Source organism: Sciurus vulgaris (assembly GCF_902686455.1).
Source record: "Sciurus vulgaris genome assembly, chromosome: 4".
In the NCBI taxonomy this organism is placed as follows: domain Eukaryota; kingdom Metazoa; phylum Chordata; class Mammalia; order Rodentia; family Sciuridae; genus Sciurus; species Sciurus vulgaris.
This window is the reverse complement of record NC_136464.1, coordinates 94,065,817-94,092,663: the sequence shown is the minus strand read 5'-3', so window position 1 is coordinate 94,092,663 and position 26,847 is coordinate 94,065,817. Positions and strand designations below refer to the sequence as shown.

General features: G+C 38.2%; 1 long non-coding RNA gene across 10 annotated transcripts; it reads left to right on the top strand.

The window, feature by feature from the left end:
• The first annotated feature begins 26 nt into the window (after window positions 1-26).
• Window positions 27-26,637, top strand: LOC306659821. 10 transcript variants are annotated; one of them, XR_013763449.1, is made up of 6 exons: window positions 27-195; window positions 690-1,668; window positions 11,023-11,081; window positions 23,045-23,128; window positions 24,874-25,453; window positions 26,375-26,637. It is a non-coding gene; the product is annotated as an uncharacterized lncRNA (long non-coding RNA). The 10 variants fall into 10 exon arrangements; XR_013763450.1 differs by lacking the exon at window positions 26,375-26,637 and adding an exon at window positions 25,945-26,141; XR_013763451.1 differs by lacking the exon at window positions 26,375-26,637 and adding an exon at window positions 25,891-26,141.
• Window positions 26,638-26,847: the final 210 nt, after the last annotated feature.

Genomic DNA, 26,847 nt, shown 5'->3' with positions numbered 1-26,847 from the left:
TCCCTCCGCCGGATGTGAGGCGCGGACACCGCCGCGGAGCCTGACGGGAAACTGCTCTTCCGGATCCCGGGCGCGCGCCACGCGAGAGCTAGAGACAGGCACTCCTGCGCACGCGCGGTTCAGGCCCCGGCCCGCGCATGGATCCTGGGCAGGGTGCAGTCTGCATTAAAGACTATCCGAGCCCGTGCGAAGGAGGTACGGAATCTTGGATCCAAGCTCTTGGACCGTCGCGGCGGGTGGCTCTGATTCGGCCCTTTGGCCTGTAGGAGATGGCTGGCAGGCGGGAGGGTGACTGTCCAGTGAACGGTCGCTGCAGCATTTGCATCCCTGTGCCGAGGAGTGCGCTCCCTAGTGGACACTGCCGGGAACCCTCGCTCTCAGGCGACGGGTTGGGTACGGCCCGCTAGGAGCTGCCCTTGTGCCTACTGGCTGAAAGTAAATTTGGCAAGGTTCACAACTCAGCCTTAGGATATCGTTTCAAATGCAGTGTGGACTGTCTGTCCTTTTGGGCACTTGTACGGTCTCTCGTGGTGCCTCTTCAGGGCTCTTGGGTCATGTTTCGTAAGGGAGGGCACCTGGCCTGGTCTGAACTGCCCAGTCACCTCAAGATTAATGGGGCACAGGGAGTTACAGGATTAGGTGCCCGGGGTGTAGGTTCCAACTAAAATGATTTTGTCCCCTATGCCCAGATCCTGGTTCCGAGGAACAAAGCAGCTCTTGTTAAGTGAGGAGGAAGCTACCTGCGGAATGGACCATCAGAGTGGAGGAGAGGACACTACTGTGAAAGAGCAGACTTTAGGTTTGCGTCTCTAGAAACAGGCCACTCAAACTTGAGACAACGGGCGGTTTGTGCCAAGTTTTAGAAGAAAGAAGTGAGCTAGGGTTCAGGCCAGAGACAGCTCTGTCCAGGAATCTGGGGGAAAAATACCACCTACCATTAAGAAGAACTTAACCCCCCTGTCCTCACTCCCCACCCAACAACCTTTGATTCAAGTTCTCTGCCTTTTACAGATCCTCAAGGGTCTCTCATACCATGGCTCTTACCCTTGGTGGCCATAAGAGATAAGAATGTTTCCTCCATTCTGTCATATAGATCTGGAAAGTAGTACAGGGAGGTGCTTCCTGGATTATCGCTTTCTGCCTAATATGAAAGATGAAAGCCACTGAGCTTCAGAGGGTAAAGATACAGGTTATCACATCCATTAGTGCCTAAGCCTTTAGTAGGAATTTCTGACATAGTTAAGTCAAAATCAGTTTCAAGCTGTGTGTAGTGGCACCTGCTGGAATCCCAGCAGCTCAGGACGCTGAGGTAGGAGGATGGAGAGATCAAAGCCAGCCTCAGCAATTTATTGAGGCCCTACCCAATTCAGTGAGACCCTGTCTCTATATAAAAACACAGAAAAGGGCTGGGAATGTGACTCGGTAGATAAGCATCCCTGGATGCAAATCCTGTACAAGAAAAATTTAAAAATCAGTTTCAGTTTAAAGACAAAGTATTGTCAAGGTAATTAAGGGCTGAAGGACATTCTCCTACAGGAGGACATTTTATACATAATGAGCTTTATATGCAGATCAAACCTTTTGTGATCCATTCATTCTTCTCCTCCAGGTCCACCTTCCTTTTTTTCTACGTGGTTCTTAGAGCAGCAGAAAATGAGCAGATTGGAGGTGAGTTGTTTATTTCTAATTTCCTACTTTGTTTACAAAGGTTAGAATGCAAACGTAGAAATAGATGAAAATTAGCTTCAGGGAATATCAACGTCAAGCTGGGTGTGGTAGCACACAACTCTAATCCCAGCAGCTCTGGAGGCTGAAGCAGATTACAAATTCAAGGCCAACTTCAGCAATTTAGGGAGACCCTGAACAACTCAGTGAGACCCTGCCCCAAAATAAAAATAAAAAAGACTGGGAATGTAGCTTAGTGGTAAATTATCCCTGGGTTAAATCCCCCGTATCAAAAAAAAAAAAAAAAAAAAAAAAAAATTAATAGCAGGACAAAGTGCTGCACAGAAGTAGATTCCATGATCTTAAAGCAAATTGATCTATCTTTCTGAAGGTCACAGCAATAGTGCAGATATTCTGTGTTATTTGATTTGCACTAACCATTATAAGAAATCATCAGGAATTCCTCATGGGACCTTAAGAGTTCTTGGCATTGAAATACAATGTTCTTTTCCTGGTCTTCCTCTAGATCACTTGCATTCAGTGATGACTGGAAATCAGTGCAGCGTGCTGCCTATAATTGCTACTCAGGGAAAGCAGAGTACTTTGTGCCAAAGGAGAACTAAGTCAGTGCAAGTTTCTAAGGACTGAAACAACTGGGTCCTGTAGACCTCTCTCTGATGGTCTGGTTCTATCCAGCTATAGAACCTGGGATATTTGAAAGAAAATCAGATGAAGTTCTTAAATATTATGTATATATTGTGTAGCAAATAGGTCAAAGTTAATTTTCTGGCAAATATCTCCCTATTTCTTTTCATGCTTTGAACTATTTTGCTTATTGGATCTGTCTTAAGTGGGGACACCAGTGACCTTATCATGGTAAATATAATGAATACTTTATTGCTTACCTTAATTGAGCATTCTGTCCAGTTGACACTCATGATTTATTAATTTACTGTGGTACTGAGGATTGAATCCAGGGGCACTCTACTACTGAGCCACATCCTTAACCCTTTTTTAGATTTTTTAAAAAATTTTGAGACTGTGTTTCACTAAATTGCCCTGGCTGGCCTCAAACTTGGGATTCTTCTGTCTCAGTCTCCCAAGTTATTGGAATTACAGATGTGTGCCACCACTCCTGGCTAGTTGACATTCATGTGCAGTCTCCCCTGGAATGTCTTCTTGTTTGATTTCTGGTCTATTCTTCCCTCTGTGGTTGTTTTCTTTCTTCTCCATGGAGTGTTCATCCTCTTACTACTATCAAAGTGTCCATTTTTTTTTTTTTTTTTTTTTTTTTAATACTGGGGATTGAACTCAGGAGCACTCAACCATTGAGCCACATTTCCAGTCATATTTTGTATTTTATTTAGAGACAGGATCTCACTGAGTTGCTTAGTGCCTCCCTTTTGATGAGGTTGGCTTTGAGCTTTAGATCCTCTGCCTTAGTCTCCTGAGCTGCTGGGATTACAGGTGTGTACCACCTCACCCAGTTGGTGTCCATTCTTGTTCTATTTTTACCTTCAGTCTTCTTGGTCTTGATAACTGATCTCTTCTTTCTAGAGATGCTCCATTTCCTGGAATATTTGACTCTGGCTCCCTAGTTTGGAACTCTGCCCTACGTTAGACCCTAATAGTTCATTCTCTGCTGGGCATCTCTATATAATCCAGAGGCCCCCTTAAACTCCACAGATCTAAAGAGAAGATTGTTATTTACAGATTCCAACTTTCTCCTTTATTTCCAATAGAATGTTATCCCCAGACAGCCTGTCATCTCAACAACAAACCCAGCATTAAACCTCACCTATGTCCTTTACCTGCCCATCCTTACCTACACACCCTTTACTACACATTTTTTTACCACCTATACATCTAATCAGTGATCAAGTTTTGTGACTTTCAAGTTGTTTGCCTGCCTGCCTTTCTTTCTTGTATTTGAAATTGAACCCAGGAGTGAACCCGTCCTTTGCATCCCCAGCCTTTGTATTTTTTATTTTGGAACAGGGTCCTGCTAATTTATTAAGTCTTTTCTTGAATTTGCAGTTCTCTGGACTTAGCCTCCTAAGTAGCTGGAGTTTCAGGTGAGGCTACTATGTGTAGTTCATATTTCTTTTTTCTTTTTAAGTAAAGGTAAAGTGCACAAGTCCTGCCTATAGCTTGATGAATCTTCAAATGCTACACTCTTGGATAGTTATTACCCAGATGAAGATAAAGAACATTTTCCACACCACCAAGGCCTCTTTTAAAATTTTTTATTTATTTTTTGGTACTGGGAATTGAATCCAGAGGTGCTTTACCATTGAGCTACAACTCCAGTCATGTTTCTTTTTTTTAGATGAAAAAGGCAAATGCTTTCAGCAAATACTATGCTCTGAAAACTTGAAGACAGTAACTCATAATCCTATCAGTGAGAAATAGATTCGGTTAATCTATGTAGGAGGTTAGAAAAATTTATAGGTCTGTGAGATCAGGCTGAAATTGACTCAGGACAAACTTGTGACTCTGGATTCCATTATGATCATTATTATTACCCCCCCCCCCCCCCGCCCCAAGAATCCTTCCTTTATAGCCTCTAGCTCTATCTAGTTACTTTTGATAGGGCTGACACAAGTATATATCTTAAGTTACATTTTTAAAAAACTAGTTTTTCCTTTTATGTGTCCATGTTGGACTGTGCTTTGGCTATATTCTTTTGCCAGATGTTCATGATCAGGTTTGTCAAAAATGACCTTTTCCCTATCTACTGTTGAGAGTCAGCTGAGATTCATCAGAGATCATTTTTGGGAAAGTGTGCAAAGCCTTCTGCTTTGCTTTACCAGTTGTGCCATCTGCCAGGATGGGTCAGGTCTTGTTGACCATACATGGCTTCTCTTTGAAGCTTCAAGGACATTTCCCTTTCCAGTGACACTCCTCTTTGCAGAACATGCACTGGTTGGCTTTCTGTTCTCTAGGTTCCTCTCAATCTCCCTGATTGGCAGATTGGGTGACTCACTGGAGTTATAAGGCCCAAAGAGGGATCCTGTAGTTCTCTGGGTCCTGGCTGACCTTAGAGGGCAAGGGCCAAAATGTTGGATGCTTTTTCCTTGGCCCTTTTTCTTCCTTGCCTTTGGTCTCCAAGTTTTTGGTTTTAAACATCCAGCCGGGCAATTTCAGCAGTCTAAAAGTGAGAATAACAGGTTATAACTTCAATATTGATAATTTTACAGTTACCCATTTATTTAATTGGGGTTAGTATTAGTACTGGAAATCAGCATTATATCCTGTCTGACCTATAGATGATGGCTTATTATCTCAAATTAATTCAGGTTTGATTAGAACTAGTACTTCTGCAAAACACTAACAGGCAAGTTATAAAGTTATATAAAGAAAATACAAAATGAATGGTAATGTATCTTGGATGTCTATTTAACCTCTGCAGAGAGACCCATGCATTTATCAACTCAATTACATACAAGTTTTACTTTCCTTTAAAACTTTTACAGACTTGAATACCTCTTACAATTTACCCAAACCTTTACTTAAGTTTTCAATTATATCCCCTGTTTACTTTGAGATCCCGGTAATCTTTACAACAACAACAAAAAAATCTATCTTTTGAGGGCTGGGGCTGTAGCTCAGTGGTAGAACGCTTGCCTCGTACATGTGAGGCACTGGGTTCGATCCTCAGTACCACATAAAAAAATTAAGATATTGTGTCCATTTACAACTAAGAAAGTATTTTTAAAAAATCTATCTTTTGAACACAACTTTATTTTTTTATTTTATTTTGTTTTAGTTGTAGGTGGACACAATACCTTTATTTTATTTTTATGTGGTGTTGAGGATTGAACCCAGTGTCTCATGTATGCCAGGCAAGTGCCCTACTGCTGAACCATGACCCTAGCCCCCGAACACAACTTTAAATAAGCTTAATTCTAGCCTACTTTGGAGCCATCCTAACATGGAGAAGGATGAGAGGTGGAACCTTAATTCAGGTGAGGCTGGCTTCTTGACAAATATTAAAAAGTGTCTTATTTCTGAATTCGATCTTTGCTCTCTTTTAAAATGTCATTTTACAAAGTTCTTATGTATTATTTCCTGAGTCTCTGAATATTAGTTAATATAATACAACAGTACATCTAAAAGATAATTAAACAGAAAGGCAAAGAGCACTTTTAACTTCCCTTTTGTAGAAAATGTGACATATGTTTTCATGTTCCACATTGTCAGCCTTTGAACAATTCAGACTTTCCTTGATACCTTCCAAAAATATTTAAATTCCCATTGCAGTGTAAAAAATAACACGAAATTTTATATATAACTTACCAAACATTAAATGACATAATACCAACCAATTTTTGTTATTTCTGTATAAATGGCTACATTTATAGCTATTTGTAGCTATTGCTACAGACAGTTTTAGTTTGGAGAACGCCAGCTTGGTAAAGTGCTGTCCTAAACTTTATATTTAACTAAGTTTAACTTTTAAGATAAAATTTAGAATTCATAGTGTACAGTAAAAATAATCATAGGTCTGCATGGTTTAGTAGTACTAGCAAAAAAATCAAAGGATAACCTTAAATCTCTTATACACTTGGAGTAGGAAACAGTGTTAATAATCAGAAATAGACTTAGTCAAAGCAAACACATATAAGACAGGTCTTCAAATGGTAGCATGACCCTTCTGTGTGAGATATAATGTGTAATTGGTTACCTTGCCAGTAAATCTAGGTAAACATTAATTTTATACACTTTTACTTAACACTCAGACAAGGAACAGACATATATATTTCATATATATGTATATACATATAATATTTTATATATAAACCTAAAATAAAAGTTGTTTATTTAACTAGTTATGAACTAATCATTTAAAAGTCTTTAAAGCAGGTATAAAGCCCTAATTCTTTTTAGACTTAGTTTCCCTAAATAATAACACCTAACAGATAGGAGAAAATTTTCTTGATAGATAAGAGCACATCAGTGTTTCAGACTTTGCTTCATATCACTACCTTAAAATTTGTATAACTGTGCTAATTATAGCCAGTTTAATCAGAATCTTTTTGAGATTTACCTTCCACAAACTTTCTGCAAGTTAGACCTTCTGCAACTTGTTTATATCCTTAATTTTGTCCTTTCATCTTGAACTTTAGCATAAGAATGTTACTTTACCATGCAAAATACTTTCTTACCCAGAAACATTTCCTTTACCTTCTAATTTCTATACTAAAATATATTTCCATACCTATAACTTTCTTATATTTCTTTTCTAGTTTCAGACCCTTTCTTAAATTTATGTTCTGAAACAGTCCTTATGGATGTTATCTGTGCATTTAATTTACACAATAAATTTCATCCCAGGAGAGGGATCAGATAATCTGATATATACAAACTCTATGTCCTAATCTTCTCTCTCCAGTGGCATTTAAGGGGTTGGAGCACAAGATATTTTTGAGTTTGACCTTTCTTCATTATCATTATCACAATGCCATCAACTTTGAGTTCCCCACTGTCAGCTGTACCCAGGGGCTCCTTTTGGCCTTTTTCTTATACTAGGCATATTGATGTGCAATGGAGGAGGCCTCTTCTGTCCTTTTCTTTAGGCTTCCTTGAGGATCCCTTTGCAGAGGCTGCACACAAAACATGGGTTGGCTTTAGTTTCTGTGATTTTTCTTTTCTGGGTGCAGTCGTTTACTCTGCAAGTCTTCTTTTGCCTTTAGTTTGATGGGATACTGTTAGAGTAAGAATTGTTCTGCCCCAGTGATGGATATACCCTGGCCAAATGGTGTACCCAGTCAGATTTTAAAAGTGGAGACTATTCCTGTTCTGAGGTCATAGACTAACAGTGGTAGAACCTACCCCCTCGTCCTTTGTTACCATCACGTGACACCCTCTCCCCCAAACACACCAGCACACAAAAGAGGCTGGAAGCCTGTGCGGAGGTCAGGTTCTCTTTGCCCATTTTTTCTACAGCACAGGTAGCTTTCCTGGAATTTTTTTTTTCTTTCTTTTTTTTTTTTTTCTTTTCCTTAGCCCTGGTTGGTGTCCTTGACCTACAGCAGATGATCTGTGAATGCCTGGGGTCAGGCTGAGAAACAGCTGGGAGTGCCAGCTTAAAGGGTTTAAGGGATTTAAAACTTTTTAAAAAAAACTCTTTCTTTCTGGCTTCTTACTGTCCTTACACACTGGAGGCAGTGTTTTATTATTATTGTTTTTTAAGTTTTTTTTTTTTAGATGTTGATAGACCTTTATTTTACTCATTTATTTATATGTGGTGCTGAGAATCGAACCCAGTGCCTCACACATGCCAGGCAAGCACTCTTCCCACTGAGCCCCAGCCCCAGCCTAGGCAGTGCCGTTTTGCACCTTCAACTTTCTGTTTAGACTCCTTATGCAACTGCATAAATGCCGTACATACAGAATCTTTTTTATATCTTTACTTTTGAATAGACCAACTTCAACTGCATGATTGTAAATAATCCAGAAAACCATTCAAAGGCCAGATTATCTTACAGTAAAACACCTTTCTCTTAGGTTTATACCTATAGGTGACCCATTAAGACAAGATCTTTCTTCCCAAGAGTGGACTGGTAAAATCAATGTAGGGATTAGGGAGGGAAAGAGATTAGGGAGGAGTAGGAAGGAAGAGAAAGAAATATGATCATTTCAAAAATAAATTGCAGGCTGGGGATGTAGCTCAGCGGTAGAGAGTGCTTACCTAGCACGTGTGAGGTCTGGGTTCCATCCTTAGCACCATATAAAAAGAAACATAAAATAAATGTAACGTGTCCATCTACAATTTTAAAAAATAAGTTGCAGTGGTAGAGTAGCAAGGGCTGTTTGCAAAGCACAAAGTGGACCACTGTTACAGGACTGTGAATAGAACTTAACTCTTATTGTTTTATGAAAACAACTGGAGGCGCTGGAGAGGTAGCTCAGTCGGTAGAGTGCTTGCCTTGAAGCACAAGGCCCTGGGTTCGATCCCCTGCACCAAAAAAAAAGACTGGAATAGTTTCCAAGAAAATGTTTTTTGAAAGGATCGTGATAACCATTATGTACTTATGTTCATAGTTCTGCAAGTTATCAGAAGTGATGCTTATAGTGTTAAGCATTTTAGTTTCAGGGAGTCAGAGATGAGGCCATGTCCAGTGTTGTGTTTTTGGTGGTTGTGTTCATGTTTATTTTCAGATTTTCGGAGACTGGATTGGAAAATTGTGATAATGAAATGTTCATTATTTTGTTGTGCTGGGGGAGCCCTGCAACTCAGATGTCTTGTTCTGGGTGCTGCCAGGTTCCCAAACATGCCCAGTTGCTCCCAGAGGCGTGCTCCTGCCCTAAGGGTACTAGGGTGGTGGTGGGGTGCTACCTGGAGGGGCACTCGGACCTTGAGAGCTGCCCCTCCCAGCTCAGCAGTGCTTCGGAGCCAGCAGAGCCACACATTGGGAACTGCAGGGAACTGCAGAGGGGTTTGCTTTCTGGTCTCTGGGTTGGTTCCCAGTCCCTACCAGGAGAACCTGGAAGGCGTTCCTGACCCCATGCACCCACCTCCCCAAAGGCACCGACCTCCCCCAGCCCCCAGCACTTGGCTTGTCTCGGCGCTCTGAAGGAGCGTTAATATGAAGTATTTGGCCTTGTGTCTGGTAGTTAACGATGAAGCAGCAACTGTTATTTGGCATCTTGGTGGCTTTCCACAGCAATCTGTTTTAGCAAATAAGAAGATTGGGAAAGGTGAATGATTTGCATTGCTAGTGATGGAGGAGTTGGACTGAAGGCTAGATCTGTTGTAGTCCAAATTTCACGCTGCTATTGTTAGGATGGATCACCTACCCAAAGCCAGACAGTCCTGTCCCTCACAGCTCCCTGGCACAGGTATCCTCCTGACTACCCTTAGCAGCTCCTCACAGAAGGGCTAACAGTATTCTAGAGGACAATGGCCTTCCAGAGAGTCAGATTGGGGATCCTATGTGAAATTTCAACAAAATTATTTAGTCACTGAGCCTAGATCCCATCACCCTTGGAATCAAAGCAGTTCTAGACAGAGGAGAGGGAAAGAACTGCGCACATCAGAACCTCAACTATAAGAAAACATGAGCCCTCAGAACTCTGACTAGAAACTCAGAGCAGAAGTGGAAGGGATCTCTCCCCTGCTCCAGTAGTTTCTAGATTTGCAAGGACAAAAGCAATGTTCAGTCCTCCTGTGCTGAATAATTAGCATGGCTTCGGATCCATCTGATGCCATCATGGCTTTGTGACAGGTGGAATTACTGAATTGCTTTCTGTAGAGAGGTGTGTGCCTTAGAGCAGTTTGTGAGGGACAGATTGCACAGGAAATGTCCCTTACCTGTGGGTGCTTGGTCTGGGGTAAGGGCTCCTTCAATGGAACAAGGAAGTTTAATTAAACTGCTTTAGTTCACAATTGTCTTTGTTCTCCACTCACAGATTTCAGTTAACTGAGTGCACATGTATCTGTCCATATATTTAGCATATGGATATTTTTATTCCCTTTTTATTTTGATCTTAGAGTCACAAAATGGTAATGCAGGTGGACTATACAAGGTTTATTTATTTTGCCTAATTTTAAAGATAAAACTTGGGCTGGGGCAGTGGGGGGGCATTCCTGTAATCTCAGTGACTCAGTAGGCTAAGACAGGAGGATCACATATTCCTCGCCAGCCTCAGCCAAATAGTAAGACCCTGAGCAACTTAGACTCTGTCTCAAATGAAAAAATAAAAAGAAATGGGGATGTTGCTCAGTGGTAAAGTGCCCGTTTGTTAAATCCCCATTAAAAAAAAAGAGAGAGATAAAACTTGTACCCTGAGAGGTGTAAATGAATTGTTACAGGTTATTTCTTTGTAATTGATCAAGATAAGGGATTTTTGGTTTCTGCATACCTTTGTACAGTTAAAACAAGTTTTTGTTTGTTTGTTTGTTTGTTTGTTTAACCAAAAGATTATGATGTTGAAACCAAGTTAGTACTACTGTTTTAAAAAATCTGATGCTAAAGAATTCATTCTTGCTGTGTGTGGTGGTGCTTACCTGTGTGTAATCCCAGCAACTCAGGAAGTTGAGGCAGAAGGATCGCAGGTTCAAAGCCAGCCTCAGCAACTTAGTGAGGGCCTAAGCAACTTAGCAAGATCCAAAAATTAAGAAAGAAAAAGCGGGAGGGCTGGGATGTGGTTCAGTGATTAAGCTCCCCTGTATTCAATCCTAGGTACCAAAAGAGAAAAATTGAATGTCTAAATTCAACACAGTCTGATCATAGATGTGTCTTCACATTGTTTAGTCTATCTCTTCTATGGAACTTTTTAGAAAGTTGAATTCAGGAGGTGCAAAACAGATCAGATTTTTCCTGACTTCATTCTTCCTTCCTTCTTCCCCAGTATTACCTTCACATTTCTCCACACTTTCCTAAGACCAATAAAAAGTGAAAAGATCCCAGGTGAGTTGTTATTCCATCTTCATTTATAATGTCTTGTATGAAATTTTTAAGTCACTAGATTAGAATGGAAATACAGAAATATGTATATATAAAACAATGGGAAAATATACAGTAGCAGATCAATAACAGGGTGATTTGTTGTACAGATATGTACAGGTTTTCTGGTCATAGAGGGTTATCCAAATTTAACTGCAAATTTTCCTCTGATCTTCCTGGTAGTCATAACAAAATGCAGATATCTGTTATGTGATTTACATATTCCATGAGGAAAAAATCATACTGTTAATGGGGCATGATGACTCTTGCATTCCTCTTTTTTTGCACTTTATGTGAGTGATGAAACATATAACCTTCCAGTAACTTCAATAAAACAAATGCAGCTTCTTTCATTCAGTAGTTCTTCCATGGGAACAGAGAACTCTAAAACTAAGGAAAAACTCAGAAAATATAGGTTTTCAGAGAATCAAATATATATCTGATACTAGCCATATGTGAATATCACCGTTTAATTAAATATAATCAAAATGTATTTGCTAAGTCACATGGCAACATTTTAAGTGCATAGTTGTCATGTGTGGGTAGAGGTTACCAAATTGGACAGTGCTACTCTAGAGCATTTTCGGATATGACCACTTGATCTAGGGATAAAGCATAGAATATCTGGAGGAAGAAATTGAGTGTGTTTTCAGTAAAATTTTTTTTTCTTTGTTTTTAATTTAGGCTGTATTTATAGGAGGCCCAGATCAGAGTACACTCCCTGCATTCATGTCTGTAATCCTAATTCACATTTCAGACTTCTCTTCCTTCTGCGTTTCCATTTTCTTTAACCTCTTTTGGTAAAGGTCATAATGACCTAATTATAATCAAATGGTGGCTGTTCTCTAGTGCCTGCTGTCTCATTGACATTGCCCACTGGTCTCTTTTGTGGTTTTCTGTGATACTATGCCAACATCTCAGTGCCTTTGTCTAGATTTTTCTCTTACGGAGTGTTTTCTTCACCCTTCTCTTAAACATTACCCTAAATGACTGTCTTGGCTTCCCTATAATGGGTTCCATCCTTTCTGTGGTCATAGCTGGGAAGCAACTGCTGGGAGCATCTTAGAATTTGTCTTTTTAGTCGGGCTTTCAGCTCTATGCATGGATCCTGATGTGCACCTTACAGCTTGTCCTTTGTGTGTAATTTGTTCTAAGATATCTCAGTTTAGCAGATCTAAAATGAAAGTAGTCATATTCCTTTATTCCCTGTCAGATGTAACACTGCTTGGCAGTCATCCAAATGACTAATAGCAGGATTCATTCTAAGCCAGGCACTGTACCACTGAGCTATATCCCTAGGCCTAGGTTTCATTCTAAACCATTCCATGTCTCAGTTTTCCTGTTCATCTGGTCAGTTGTCCATTCTTCTTTCTTTTTTGTGGTACCTACTACTGGGCTATATTCCTAGTTCTTTCTATTTTTAATTTTGAGTCAGGGTCTTGCTAAGTTTCCTATGCTGGACTGGAACTTAGATGCTCCTACCTCAACCTCCCAAGTACCTGGATCATAGATGTACACCACCTATTTGTTACATTTTTTCAAATTTTATAATTTTAAATAATAAATAATAATTTCCTAGTTTTAAATAATTTGTTCACATCGTATAAATTAAAAGCACCATAAATTCAGATATACTAGGAAGTTCATTGGTTTTCTCCACTTTTCCCAAAGGTCCCATTATTAGCTTTTTATATATCCTCCTCCTTTTATTCTTTGTGTAGAAAGCAATTGGAATTTTTTTTTTTTCATTTGATTAGCGTTAGCATAGTATATTGCTGTGGCTTGAAGGACTTTTAAGAGGTGATCAATTCATTAGGACTGTGAGCTCATGAATGGAATAATGGTATTATCATGGGGGAGTAGGTTCTGGATAAAAGGATGAGCTCTACCCTCTTCCTTCTATCAAGTGCACAACCTTTCTTGTTCTTCTGCCTTCCGCCAGGGGTGATGCAACACAAAAGTCCTTGTCAGATAAGGGTCCCTTAAACTTGGACTTTCCAGCTTCATTCATGTAAGAAATAATGTCTGTTCTTTATAAATTACCCAGTCTCAGGTATTCTGTTATAGCAGCATAAAATGGACAATGACACTTCTTTTTTCAATCCTTTTAACTTGTTTCTATTTTTATATTAATGTAAATTCGTTGTATATAGTATATAAAGAGGCTTTTTTTTTTTTTTTTTTTTTTTTTGTGGTGCTGGGGATTGAACCCAGAGCCTCGTGCATGAGAGGCAAGCACTCTATCAACTGAGCTGCATCCCCAGCCCTTCATTTTTTTTTTTTTAAATCCAATATGACAATCCCTACCTCTGGATGTTTGGGTCAAACATTCTTATATGTAATATGAATATGGATATGATTGTCTTGAGGTCTGTCATCTAATTGTTTTAGCTGTTTTTCTGCTTTCTGTTGGATTAATTCAGTATGTTTTATGATTCTCTAGGACTTTGCTCAAATGTCTTTTTTTTTTTTTTTTTTTTTTTTTTTGCAGTGCTAGGGATCGAACACAGGGCCTTGTGCTTGCAAGGCAAGCACTCTACCAACTGAGCTATCTTCCCAGCCCTCAAATGTCATTTTCTTAATGAAGCTAATTTTATTCCTAACTAATTTATTGTTTTTATATTACCCTCTTTTTTTTTATTTCCATTTTCAACTTATTATTGGCTAACATGTTTAAAATTTGTGTCCACTCATTTAGCTCTTGATTTCCATCATTTATCTTATACCCAAGATCAATATATTTGGCACAGTCTCTGAATTTCTTTTTTTTTTTTTTTTTTTTTTAATTTTTTTTTAGTTGTTAATGGATCTTTTATTTATTTATTTATATGTGGTGCTGAGTATCAAACCCGGCCTCACACATGCCAGGCAAATGCTCTACCACTGAGCCACAACTCCAGCCCCTCTGGGTTTCTTATTGTTAAAGAAGCTATACACTCCTGATAACACTACTTGGTCATATTCAGTGAATATATATTGGACACTTACTCTTATTGTGTTGGAAAGAGTACTATGAACCATAAATCACTTTCATAAGTAGCATATTCTAATGGAATATGCTGTATTATTCTTTCAGTATACTTCTAGATGTATGTTTTAGTCACTTTTTCACTTGCAATCAAAAGACTGATAAGAACAATTATAGAAGGAAAAGTTTACTTTGGGGCTTATGGTTTTAGAGATCTCAGTCCATAGACTATTGGTTCCATCCCTCAGGGACTGAGGTAAGGCAGAACATCATGGCAGAAGAGTGGTGGACAAAAGTGGATCAGGACATGGACCCAGGAAGCAGAGAGAGAGAGAGAGAGAGAGAGAGAGAGAGATCTCCCCTTAGTGTGGATAAAATATAAATCACAAACACACCCCCCATAATGCACCTCCTCCAGCCTTATCCCACCTCTCTAACGTTACAAACCAGTTAACCTCTAGCAGGATTTATGTACTGATTGGGTTAAGGTTCTCATAACCCAGTCGTTTTATTTCTAAACTTTCTTGCATTGTCTCACCCAGGAGCATTTGGGGGACCTCTAATATAAACAATAACAATGTAGTCAGCTATTATTTTATTTGGAACATTTAAATAAAAATTTAAAAAAAATTTTTTTTAATTAAAAATATAATTATACAGAATAGTGGGATTCATTATTACATATCCATACATGCACATGATGTAACAATATAATTTGGTCAAAATCATTCCCTAGTTAAATAAAATATTTAAATGATACTTTTTCCTGTGATTTCCTTTTTTCTGTGGTTTCTTTTTGTATAAATACTTATTTCATAAGATTTGTTAAGTGTACTTTCTCAAAGCTGTTTATATTTTTGCTTTATTACCCTGTTTTCAAGTTTTTTAACATGAACTTTAGTTTCTTTGTTTTTTTTTTTTCATTTCTAGGGATTGAACTCAGGCATGCTCTACCACCGAGCCACATCCCTAACCCTTGTTTTTATACTTTTATTTATTTATTTTTATGTGGTGCTGAGGATTGAGCCCAGTGCCTCACATGTGCTTTGCCACTGAGCTACAGCCCTTTTTATTTTGAGACTGGGTTTTGCAAAATTGTTGAGGCCTTGAACATGTGACCTTTCTGCCTCAGCCTCCTGAGTAGCTGGAATTACATACAGGCTTAGGCCACTACTCCTAGCTTTCAGTTTTAGATTTAATCTCTTTCTTGTGCTAGTTCTGACACACTGCTTTTAATTTTATATATAGCCTTGCTCCATATTTCTTTTTATTTTAATTATAATCATTTATGATTTTATCTTTAACTTATCTTGTTTTTTTTTCAATTTCTCTTAGAGTTACATAATTCATAATTTATTTTTAGTATTTTAGTTTTAAAAAAAAGTTAAAAGGCAAGTATTTTGTAATAACTTTACTTGTGGCCCTAAAATTGTCATGTAAAATATCCTCCTTACATTTAATCTCAGATAATTAGTAATTTAGATTTTGATATTTATCTTTGGCCCAAAGTTTTACTTATGGAACTATTTCTTTTTTTAATGAGTTTCTATCCTAGATAAAATAATCTATTTCTTTCAGTATTAAAGCTCAAAATTGAGAATGTAGTATCTCAAAATGCTACTTTTAATACATTTCTGCTCTCTAGAATATATTAAAAATTATCAGAGCTGGAAATATAGTTCAGTTGGTGAGGTGTTTGCCTTGCAAGCACAAGGCCCTGAGTTCAGTCCCCAGCACCACAAAACCAACAAACAAACAACATAAAAAATAATTATCTTAGCAGCCACATGCTGTGGTGTATGCCTATAATCCCAGGAGCTTGGGGAGGCTGAGGTAGGAGGATTGCCATTTCAAGGCCAGTCTCAGCAATTTAATGAAGCACTTAGCAACTCAGCAAGACCCCCTCTCTAATAAAATATGAAAACAGAGCTGGGGATGTGGCTCAGTGGTTAAAGCACCCCTGGGTTCAATCCCTGGTACTGGGGGGAAAAAAAAGGTGAAATACTCTCTTTATGATACTGAATAGCTATATTTGCTAATTTTTATCTCCTTGATCTGTTGTAAATTGAAAGAAGTATCTTTCTTCTCTCAAAAGTTTGTTTTCCATAACTAAGGTAGCAGTTGATTTTGTCTTTGGATATGCAAAAACATGACTTATCCTTGACTATTTCTATTTATCATTGGGTGATAACTTTTTCATATTGTTAAGGGCAAGATTAAGCTGTAAATGTCACTTTAATATAAATAAGACCACTATTGCTTTCCTTTTAATTGTTTTTACCTGAAGTATTTTGCATTTCTTTGCTTTCTTTCATCTTTTGATTTGAATTTATTTCTTAAACATCATATGGCTGGATTTTGTTCTTTTAAACCATTATGATAATATATCTCAGAGAAGAAATTCAGCCATACATTCCATGGTGTAGTGATGGCCATTTCTCTAGCTTGTCCTGGATGACTTTTTAGAAAACTTTAATTTGCCCACCCTACCCCAGACCCCAACCCAACCCATACCCAGTTGCTTTCATTTTGCTAATTTATCAGGATATTACTGGCTCCTTCCTTTCTGGTGAGTCTCTTTTGTTTCAAAAGTTCTTGACATTTCATGGTACATTGCAGATCATGTGGGCACTCTGCATGTTTTTGTAACTGTACATCAATTAGCAAGACCTTGTTTCCTATTCCTCCCCTTTTCACCTTGCTTTGGCCTAAGACTTGTTTGGCAGTTTCTTAGCACCTCCTCAGCATTTTCCCTGCAGAGATTTGTGGGTGTTTTATACCCTGAGACCCTGCCTGTTTGAACACATCTGGCTTTGGATCTATCAAATGAAAGACAATTTTTTTTGTATGTGTGTATGTATAGGATTCCTGAAATTCTTTCCTCATAATATCATTGTCTTTTTGTTTCCTCCACTGCAGAGGAGAAATCTGAAGAAAGGATCTATTTCTTTCCTTTGTATGTTAGCTCTTCTTTCATCTGGAAGCTTCTAAGATTTTATCCTTGTCATTCACAATTATATAAATGTATGCTTTTTTTTTTTTTTTTTTTTGGTATGGTACGGATGGGGGATCAAAAATACAGGGAATTGCTCTATTACTAAGCTATATGTCCTTTTTTCATTAGGTCTAGGATAATTTATTTATTTTTCCCCCACTTTTGTTTTAACTGTTTCACTCCTCCTCTTGCTTGGATTCTGAGATATTTGCAGTAGTTCTTTCTTGTTTTTTTTTTTTTTTTTTTTGGTACTGGGGATTGAACCCAGCAGTACTTACCCACCCATCTTTACCCACCCATCTATATCCCTAGCCCTTTTCATTTTTTATTTTGAGACATGGTCTCTCTAAGTTACCTGTGGCCTTGCTAAGTCACTGAGTCTGGACTGAACTTGCAATCCTTCTGCCTCAGCCCCTTAAGTCACTGCGATTATAGGTGTGTATCCTATGGGATTGTTTAAGATTTTCTCTTTGTTTTTGGCTTTCTGCAATTTGAACATGATGTCCAACAGGGGCGACAGGTAGGTATATGAGAGATTCATTTTGCTTGTTTTCTGGATCAGTTATTAATTTTGAAATGGTTTGTCCATTATCAATATAAATATCCTCTCCTTTTGGAATTCCAGTTATGTGTGTTTTAATGTTCTATGCTTCTTTGATATTTTGTTTTTTCATGCTATTTCTCTTTGCATTTTGTTTTGTTAGGTTTCTATTGACCTGGTTTTAGATTTTCTGATTCTTTACTCAGTAGTTTAAAATCTACTGATGAGCCTGTTGAAGGATATTCTTTCATTTCTGTTACTGTGTTTTTATTTCTAACATTAACTTTTGTTTTTATCCCTTAGAATTTCTGTCTCTCTGCTTACATCATCCACTTGTTTATTTGCATATTGTCTACTTTTCTGTTAGAACCCTTATGCTATGGTGTGAATGTGTGGTGTCCCCCAAAAGCTCATGTTGGAAAGTGCAAAAATGTTCAGAGGTGGAATGATTAGATTGTGAGACCTATAACCTAGTGGATTAATTCATTTAAATAGAATAACTGGGTGGTAATGACTGGAGGATATAGGTCATTGGGGCATGTCTTTTGGGTTTATATTTTGTCTCCGGTGAGCAGAACTTTCTGTTCCTGGATATCATGAACTGATCCATTTTCCTCCACCACACTCTTTCTCCATGATGTTCTGCTTCACCTTGGGCCTACATCTGTGAAGTTAGCTGATCATGGACTGAAACTTCTGAAACCATAAGCCAAAATAAATTTTTCCTCCTCTAAGTTGTTGTCAGGTCTTTTGGTCACAGTGAAGAAAAGCTGACCAAAATACCTTACCATATTAATCATAGTTATTTTAAATTCTCTTTCTACAATTCCAACATCTGGGTGGTATCCAAGTCTGGTTCTGATTGCTTTTTCTTCAGAGTGGTAGTGTTTTTTTTTTTTTTTTTTTTGACCTGTTGGCATGCCTTGTAGTTTTTTGTTCAAAGTGTGGCCATATACTTGTTAAAGGATCTCTTGAGCAGGTGTGACTTTGCAGACAGTAGAGGGCAAATGAATTTCTTCTTCTAATAAGCTAGAAAACTTGTTATTTTAGATACTCAGGAAAGAAGGTTTGGACCTCTCATGTACACTTAGTGCTCTCTGTTATTCTTTTTTTTTTTTTTAGGAGATTTGCACCTCTTTTTCACATATCCAGTCTCTTTCACTCCCACAGTTGAGTGTTTCATGTTTCATTTTGGGTTTTTAAATTCAGTCCTCAGGGTTTTTGTTGTTGTTGTTGTTGTTGTTGTTGTGTTTTTATTTTTTTATTTTTAGTTGTCAATGGACCTTTATTTTACTTATGTATATGTAGTGCTGAGACTCGAACCTATTGTGTTGAACATGCTAGGCAAGCACTCTACCACTGAGCTATAACTCCAGCCCAAGGTTTTTAATACTTGACAATTCTTTCCTATTTTTGCAGGCTCCTTGTAATTGAAGTCAATTCTCACTTTAAGCAAATTTCCACTCAAATATGTAAGTACAATTTGGAATTACAAGCATATTTTTTTCCATTTCTTGTGATTTTATTTTTTCAATGTTCAGTTGCTTTGATTATCTTAGTTTTTACTATTATATCTTTGCTTCTTCATTTTTTATTCATTTTCTATGAGAAAAACTCTCCGTTTAACATAGGTTGCTAAATTGCTTTTATCTTTCAGAGAATTCTCATTCTTTATTACCTGTTCTTCTCCAGGCTACTCTGTGGGTCCCTCAGATCCTGGGCTTCCTTCCCAAGCTCCAGAACCACGTATCTAGCTGCAGTTCTTGGAGATCTCTGCATGTTTCAGAAACATCCAAGCAAAACATGTTAAAACCTTTCTAACTCTTCCCTTCTTCGGAGACTCTTTCTACTTCCTGTCTTTGCAAGTTGGTACCTGTATAAACCTGGATATTTGTCCCACATTTATGGGACAAATAAATTTTTATTTTGTAGGATCAGTTCTCCTTTCTAGGAGTTGGCAAACATGTACTTTTTGTTTGTTTGTTTTGTTTTTACAGTGTTGGGGATCAAACCTAGGGCCTCACATATTGTAGGCAAATGCTCTTACCATTGAGGTATATTCCCAGCCCAGCAAACATTTTTTGTAAAAAGCCAGCCAGACACCAGATATTTTAGGATTTGTGAATAAATAAAATCAAGGATATTATGTAAGCATACTAAGCAAGAGACAAAACAAATCCACCAATTTTTTATTGATGAAATTCAATAATTTTCATCAATTTTATTGAGGAAATTCAGTGCCACCCCCCTGCAAAAGAAATTTAAGAATATATAATAATGGTTTCATGTAGTGTTTTTTTGTTTGTTTGTTTGTTTTTTTGGTTCCAGGGATTGAACCCAGGGATGCTTAAGCACTGAGCCACATCCCTAGCCCTTTTTTAGAGACAGGGTCTTGCTGAGTTGCTTGGAGCCTCACTGACTTGCTGAGGCTGGCTTTGAATTCACAATCCTCCTGCCTCAGTTGTTGGGATTATAGGCATGCACCACCCTACGCAGCCAGTGTTTTGTTACACAGTTTTACTAACAAGAAAAATAGAATTCTTCTGAGGTGGATAATATTTTGCTTAGTTGAGTTTCTTTATTAGTATTTTCTGTCACCAAACTGTATTACAAATTGTCATCTGTTAAACTAAAGTATCATGACCATTTACATATTTTGTCTTGAAAATGTCTTTCATATAGATAGGCACTATTATCAGTTCATAAGCATGTTTTTATTTGATTGGTGGTATTGGGGATTGAATCCAGGACTGCACACATGCCACTGAACTACATCACTAGCCCTTTTTATAAATTTTATTTTGAGACAGGGTCTTGCCGAATTATCCAGGCTGGCTTCAAACTTGTAATCTTCATGCCTCAATCTCCCAAATAGCTGGGATTACAGGCATGTGCTGCTGTTGTGCCTGACTGGCATATGATTTCAGTTAATTTCGTTTTTTCCTTTGTAAGCCATTTATAGAGTTCTGTCTGACTCTCACTTTTTAGTGTGTCGTTACTAACAAATCTGTTTGAATTACTTCCAAAGACTTTGGAAGTAATTCAAACAAAGATTTGGTGAAGTCTTCTTAATTGTACACTTAGATTTTGAAACATGGAGATTTGACTTGCATTGAGGTTCAGAAAATGCTGCTAGTGTAACAGGGGTTCACTTGATGTTTTGACTATATCTCTTGTCGCTTTGAAACTTAAACATTTTTTTTTTCTTTCTTTTTTTCCAACCTTTTCCCTGGCCTCCCTGATCTTCTTTTCCCTAGACTTCTTCTCCCGGATATTCTTTTCCCTGATCCTCTCCTTCCTGATTTCTTTTCCCTAATCTCATTTTCTCTGAAGCACCTCTTGAAAGTCCCGTGTTCCCCATGATGGGCCGAATCACACCCTTTGAGACAGGAGTTCCCTGTGTTTTCCTTTGTTAGCAAAGCAATAAACCATCTTTTTTCTTTTTCTCAAAACAATGTCTTCATTATTGGATTGGCATCGAGGACAAGGACTGAGCTTTCAGCAACACTAGGATATATAGTTTGAGCTTGGGAAATATGTCGTTACACATTTGGAAATGAGATGGCACTTTAGTCTTCAACAACAACAAAACAACAACTCTTCCTGCCCCCCCACCATTCCTCCTCCCTGTCCCCTTACTTGTGACTCTGATAATGTTAGTTGTTGAAATGGTAAGGATTAAGTTAATTAGTTGTTGAATGAAAGTATAAATTTTGCTTAAGTGCTTTTTGCTTTGTGATTTTAGGTTGAATTCATTAAGAGACATTATCAAACCTTTATGAAGTGTGAATTTACAGGGCCTTCAGTATTTAATAGATGTCAAGAGACATTCTCCTTCAGGAAAACTTCAATTCTAGTACTGAATTAAAAAGAATATAACAACAAATGTTTACTACTGGTAAGCCATTGGGTTATTGTATGGAAAGTCAAGTTAAGATTTACAAATTCTGGCTGGGCAGGGTGGCATACTTCTTTAATCCCAGCGCCTCAGGAGGCTGAGTCAAGAGGATCACCAAGCAGCCCCAGCAACTTAGAGACTCTGTCTCTAAATAAAATATAAAAAGGGCTGGGGATGTGGCTCAGTGGTTAAGCACCCTTGGGTTCAAGCACTGATACCAAAAAAATAAAAAAATTAAAGATATTGAGATTCTGTTTCTGACTGTAATTTACGGAAATGAAAGAAACTCAGGATTACCACTGCTGGTTCAGTTACATATGATAGTTGGAAAATTTGTTCAACAGTATCTGAAGGATTATGGAAAATAATATTCCTATAAGACAACCCTTGAGAAAAACTGAAAGACAGTGTGACTGGGGAGGAGGGAGAGAAATTAGCCAAGCATTAAACCTCTCTCCTTTTCCAGAAATAAGGAGCCCTGAAGGAAAGAGGTGGTTTCTGAGTGCTGGGCCCTAAACTTTGACCTTCCCCCATTGCCAATTAGTACTGAATGGTGGCAGAGTAGATAGCAGAACTCTGGGAAACAACGAATCCCAGAAGAAAACCAATGGGCGGGATTTGAGTTTTCATCCCTTGGGATCTGAGCTCCTGTCTCCTCCTAGTAACCAGTTTCAAACTTTTTACAACTGCCTTCCTGAGTTAAAATTTTATCCTGCAAAACTAGTTCCCTGACTGTCTGATCAGCAGGTCTGCAGTCTCCAATGATTAAACCATCCTCACTGTAAACTATAAAACTCAAAGCCCTTCTGTAACCAAAGGCTATTTTTCTACCCAGAAAATGAGCCCTTACAATGCCTGATTGATTGACTCCACTGTGGAATAAAGGAAAGCTTGCTGATCCGTTTGAGTTCTGCTTCTGTCCCAGTTACTTGTGTTTTCATAATGGTGCCGAAACCGTGTTGGTTATTTTTGCTTACAGTGCCTACTGATAAATAATACACTGAATAGCCATAGGAGTCAGGCACCTTACATTTTCATAGACTTTGTAAATTTATCCCCTTTAAGATTTTTCTTCCCTATAGATTTATATTACCATTAGCTGTGACATGTTAACAGATTATGTTTCAGATTTTACTTCATTAGTATTTGCTCAACCTGTTTGAAAATATTCTTTCCTATAATTTCATTTAGGCTGTTTATCGGAACTAATTTTAATTGCTTCAAATTCACATTGACACTTTGAATAAACAATAACAACCGAAGAGTAATGTAACTTCTTCGGACTCAAAGGTCAAGGAAAACCACCTGATAATTTTGCCTTGTTTTTCAATTAACTAATTGTTTCAGGTGTTCTGAACTCTGAGCAACTCCTCTCACCAAAAGGCTAATAGTCCTAGAGAGGTCTGTTTTTGAATTTGGGGTACATTTTTTTTTTCCTTTTTTGGTACTGGGGATTGAACCCAAGGGCACTTAAAACTGAACCACATCCCCAGGCCCATTTTTAAATTTTTTTATTTTGAGACAGGATCTCACTAAGTTGCATAGGGCCTCGCTAAGTTGCTGAGGCTGACCTTGAACTTGCAATCCTCCTGCCATTGCACCAAGCAAGGTACGATTCTTCAGCTGTTTTTACCTACTTTGATTTAATTCACCATTGGTAAATTGCTTTCTTCATGGGCTAACAGATAAACCACTCAGAAATTCTGCTGTAATGAGATTATAGACTTTCTGATTTTTCTAACTGGCACTTTCCTGTGAGTTGTAAATACAGTGTTGAATGCTTAGCCTGGTAATGTCAGTCTGTATAGTATTCTTTTTAGCATAGCTATGTTGTCATTAAAATATAAACAAAATGCTTTGCCACCTGATTACATAAGAAAATTATTCATACTCCACTATGCCTTAAAAATATGGTGGCCAGCTAAGTGCAGTGGTGCATGCCTGTAACCCCAGCAGCTCTGGAGACTGAGGCAGAAGGATTGTGAGTTCAAACCCAGCCTCAGCAATTTAGGGAGGCCCTAAGTTACTTAGGGAGACCCTGTCTCTAAATAAAATGTTTAAAAAGGACTAGGGATGTGGTTCAGTGGTTAAGAGCCCCTGGGTTCACTCCCTGGTACCAAAAATAAATAATAATAATAATAGTCAAAATAAAATGTCCCAATATGGCTGTAAGTCTGGCACTCAAAATGCAGTTTATAACTACATATCTGTCTGTGATTTGTAGTGTGCCAAACAGCAGTGCAAAGCAATGAAGCTGCCACATATAATCTCTATGGCAGTTACTCAACTCTACTGTTGTGGTGTGAAGGCAGCTGTAAACAATATATAGTCAAGTAAGCATGTTTCTGTTCTAATAAAGTATTTATGGACACTGGGTTTGAACCTTTTATAATTTCACATATAATGTTTTTTAAAAGGTAAAAACCATTCTTAGTTTGCAGCTATAAAAGGTTAAGCTATGTTTGGCTTATACTGTGTTGACTGCTATCTCTTTTTACTATAGATGGTCATCTTGCTCTTTGTTCTTTGCCCCTAGTTTTCCTCTTAATCCATTCTCGACAAGTCTTTTTTTGCAGTGCTGGGGATAGAACCCAGGGCTTTTACACGTGTTGGGCAAGTTCTTCATCTCTGAGCCACATCCCCAACCCTCTATACTAGTCGTAAAATCCTCGCTTCTAAAATGCAAATCTGGATATTGAATTCCAGTGCTCCTCATTACTCACAGCTGTGATCTTGAAGTGGCAATATACGTTTTTTTTTTTTTTTTTTTTTTTCGGTGCTGGGGATTGAACCCAGGGCCTTGTGCTTGCGAGGCGAGCACTCTACCAACTGAGCAATCTCCCCAGCCCGGCAATATATGTTAGTACTTAGAGTCTCTGGGTATTTTGGAAGGAAATACTTCCATATCTATTTACATGTATTTGCACCTAAAATAAAAGAAATTTCATAGTACATATATGTGCCTCATGAAAAAGATATCTTAGATACTCCCCCACAATAGAAATCAGTCTCAGATTACTTAAAATATTGCTCCTGATTTTGCTTATTAATCTTTATCTTAATATAGCTAATCCTTTAACCCCAAAACAGTGCTATTTGTTGTTACTTTAGGTTGCCTTGTGTTTTCAGTGCCTCCAAGACTGTCCTTTGTTGACCCAGAATAACCATAAGAACATGTAGTTGATATGTAAGGACTCAGAGCTTTATTTCCTTAAAGTAGCCTCATACAGTACAAAATAGAATTTAACACTTGTCTCCCTGTGCATCCATTACATTTTAGATCCTTTTAGCATTTCTACTGTTGTAAAAGCTTATTGTAGGTGTGTGTATTTTCCCTTATTTCTTTTTTTCAAGGAGACAGGATCTTGCTATGTTGCCTGGGCTGGTCTTGAATTCCTGGCCTCACACAGACCTCCTACTTCAGCTTTTGAGTAGCTGAAACTGCAGAGGCATTCCACTGTGTCCATCAGGTATGTGTTTTTAACTATGTCTCAATTTTATGATGAGCTCTTTATGAGCAGGATTTTAAAAAATTCATTTTTACAATTTCAGAAAGTGAGACAATTCCAGGCACATTGAGGAGCCTCATTTTTTTTTTTTTCATGAATCAAAGATTAGCAGATGGATAGGGTATTTCTGTTATTTGTACCACAACATAAAATGCCAAATAAATTTCCAAGTAACGTGTGCTGTGTGTGACATGTTCTCTTCATGTGTCAATAGTGAATACAACAAGGTTTTAGGTTTCAAACATTGCATGCTGTTCAGTTCTGCTTGTTGTAGAATGAATACAAATACAATTTTAAGGGACCAGTGTTATTCAGGGTTGTGGCTATAGGCTTCTTCAAAGAAGAGTGGCAGCACCTGAACCCTGCTCGGAGGACCTTGTGCAGGAAGATGATTCTGAAGAACTACAACCACCTCATCTTGGTTGGTAAGGATTGTGTTTTATGTAATTTCAAATAAAATTTCTCTTTCTAAAGCTGCTGGTCTACATCATCCTTTATAGCAATTATTGATGGGGGGTGGGTACCAGGGATTAATCCAGGGGGTTCTTTACCACTGAGTTACATCCTCAGCCCTTTTTATTTTTATTTTGAGTCAGGGTCTTGCTTAGTTGCTGCGGGTGGCTTTGAACTTGGAATCCTCCTGCCTCAGCCTCCCACGTCACTCACTGGGATTACAGGCATGTGCCACCACACCCAACTAGATTAATGATTTTTAGGTTGAAATACAGAATTCAGTGCTAACCCCTGGGCCGTAGGTCTTATCCCTTTTGGTTTAGAAATAACATTTCCTCTGCTCTTCCCGTGAAAAGTTTAAATGGCTCTGTTGTCATACAGATCCTGAAGCTGTACTTTTCTCCTTCAGGGATCCTGAAACCCATAAACCTGGCCCAAGTCTTGTGTTATTTCTCATTTGTAGGGTGTTGTGTCACCAAGACAGAGGTGGTCTTCATGTTGGAGCAAGGAGAGGAGATGAGAACATTAGTAGAATCCTCAAGCCAGAGGCATCCAGATATTCTGGTCCCTTCAAGTGTTAACCCTTTGGAGTTTTTCAGGATTTGATTTCCTTCATCCCTCCCTCCCTCCCCTGCCCCTTCCTTCCTTCCTGCCTTCCTTCCTTCCTTGCCTTCCTGCCTTCCTTGCCTTCCTGCCTTCCTTGCCTTCCTGCCTTCCTTGTCTTCCTGCCTTCCTGCCTTCCTGCCTTCCTGCCTTCCTGTCCTGCCTTCCCTCTTCTTTTATGGTACTGGGATTTGAACCCTCAGCCTAGCATGTGTTAGGCAAACACTCCATATTCCCAGCCCTTAAAAAATTTAAAAAAAAAAATTTTTTTTTTTTTTTTTTTGAAATAGGTTCTTCCTAAATTGCTTTGACTGGCTTCCAACTTGCAATCCTGCTGTTTTATCCTGAGTAGTTGGAATTACAGGTGTTTGCCAACACACCTGGTAGGAATTTGGTATTTAAAGGTACTACTTTCAAAGAAGCTGAGAATAACTGGCCTATATTCTTCAGATGCACATCACATATTTACAGATAATGTTCTCAGATTTGAACATTTGGGTTTTTCTTTAAAAATTTTAGACATTTATAATTCTTAGCCTTATAAAATCCAATTCTTTATTATATCTATATATATATCTATTTTATATATATATATAATAGATAATATTAGTTGTAGATGGACACAATATTTTATTTTATTTTTTTAATGTGGTGCTTAGGATCAAACCCAGTGCCTCACACATACCAAGCCAGAGCTCTACCACTGAGCCACAATCCTAGCCCCCAAATTCAATCCGAACCTGTCTCATTTTAGATCATTTTC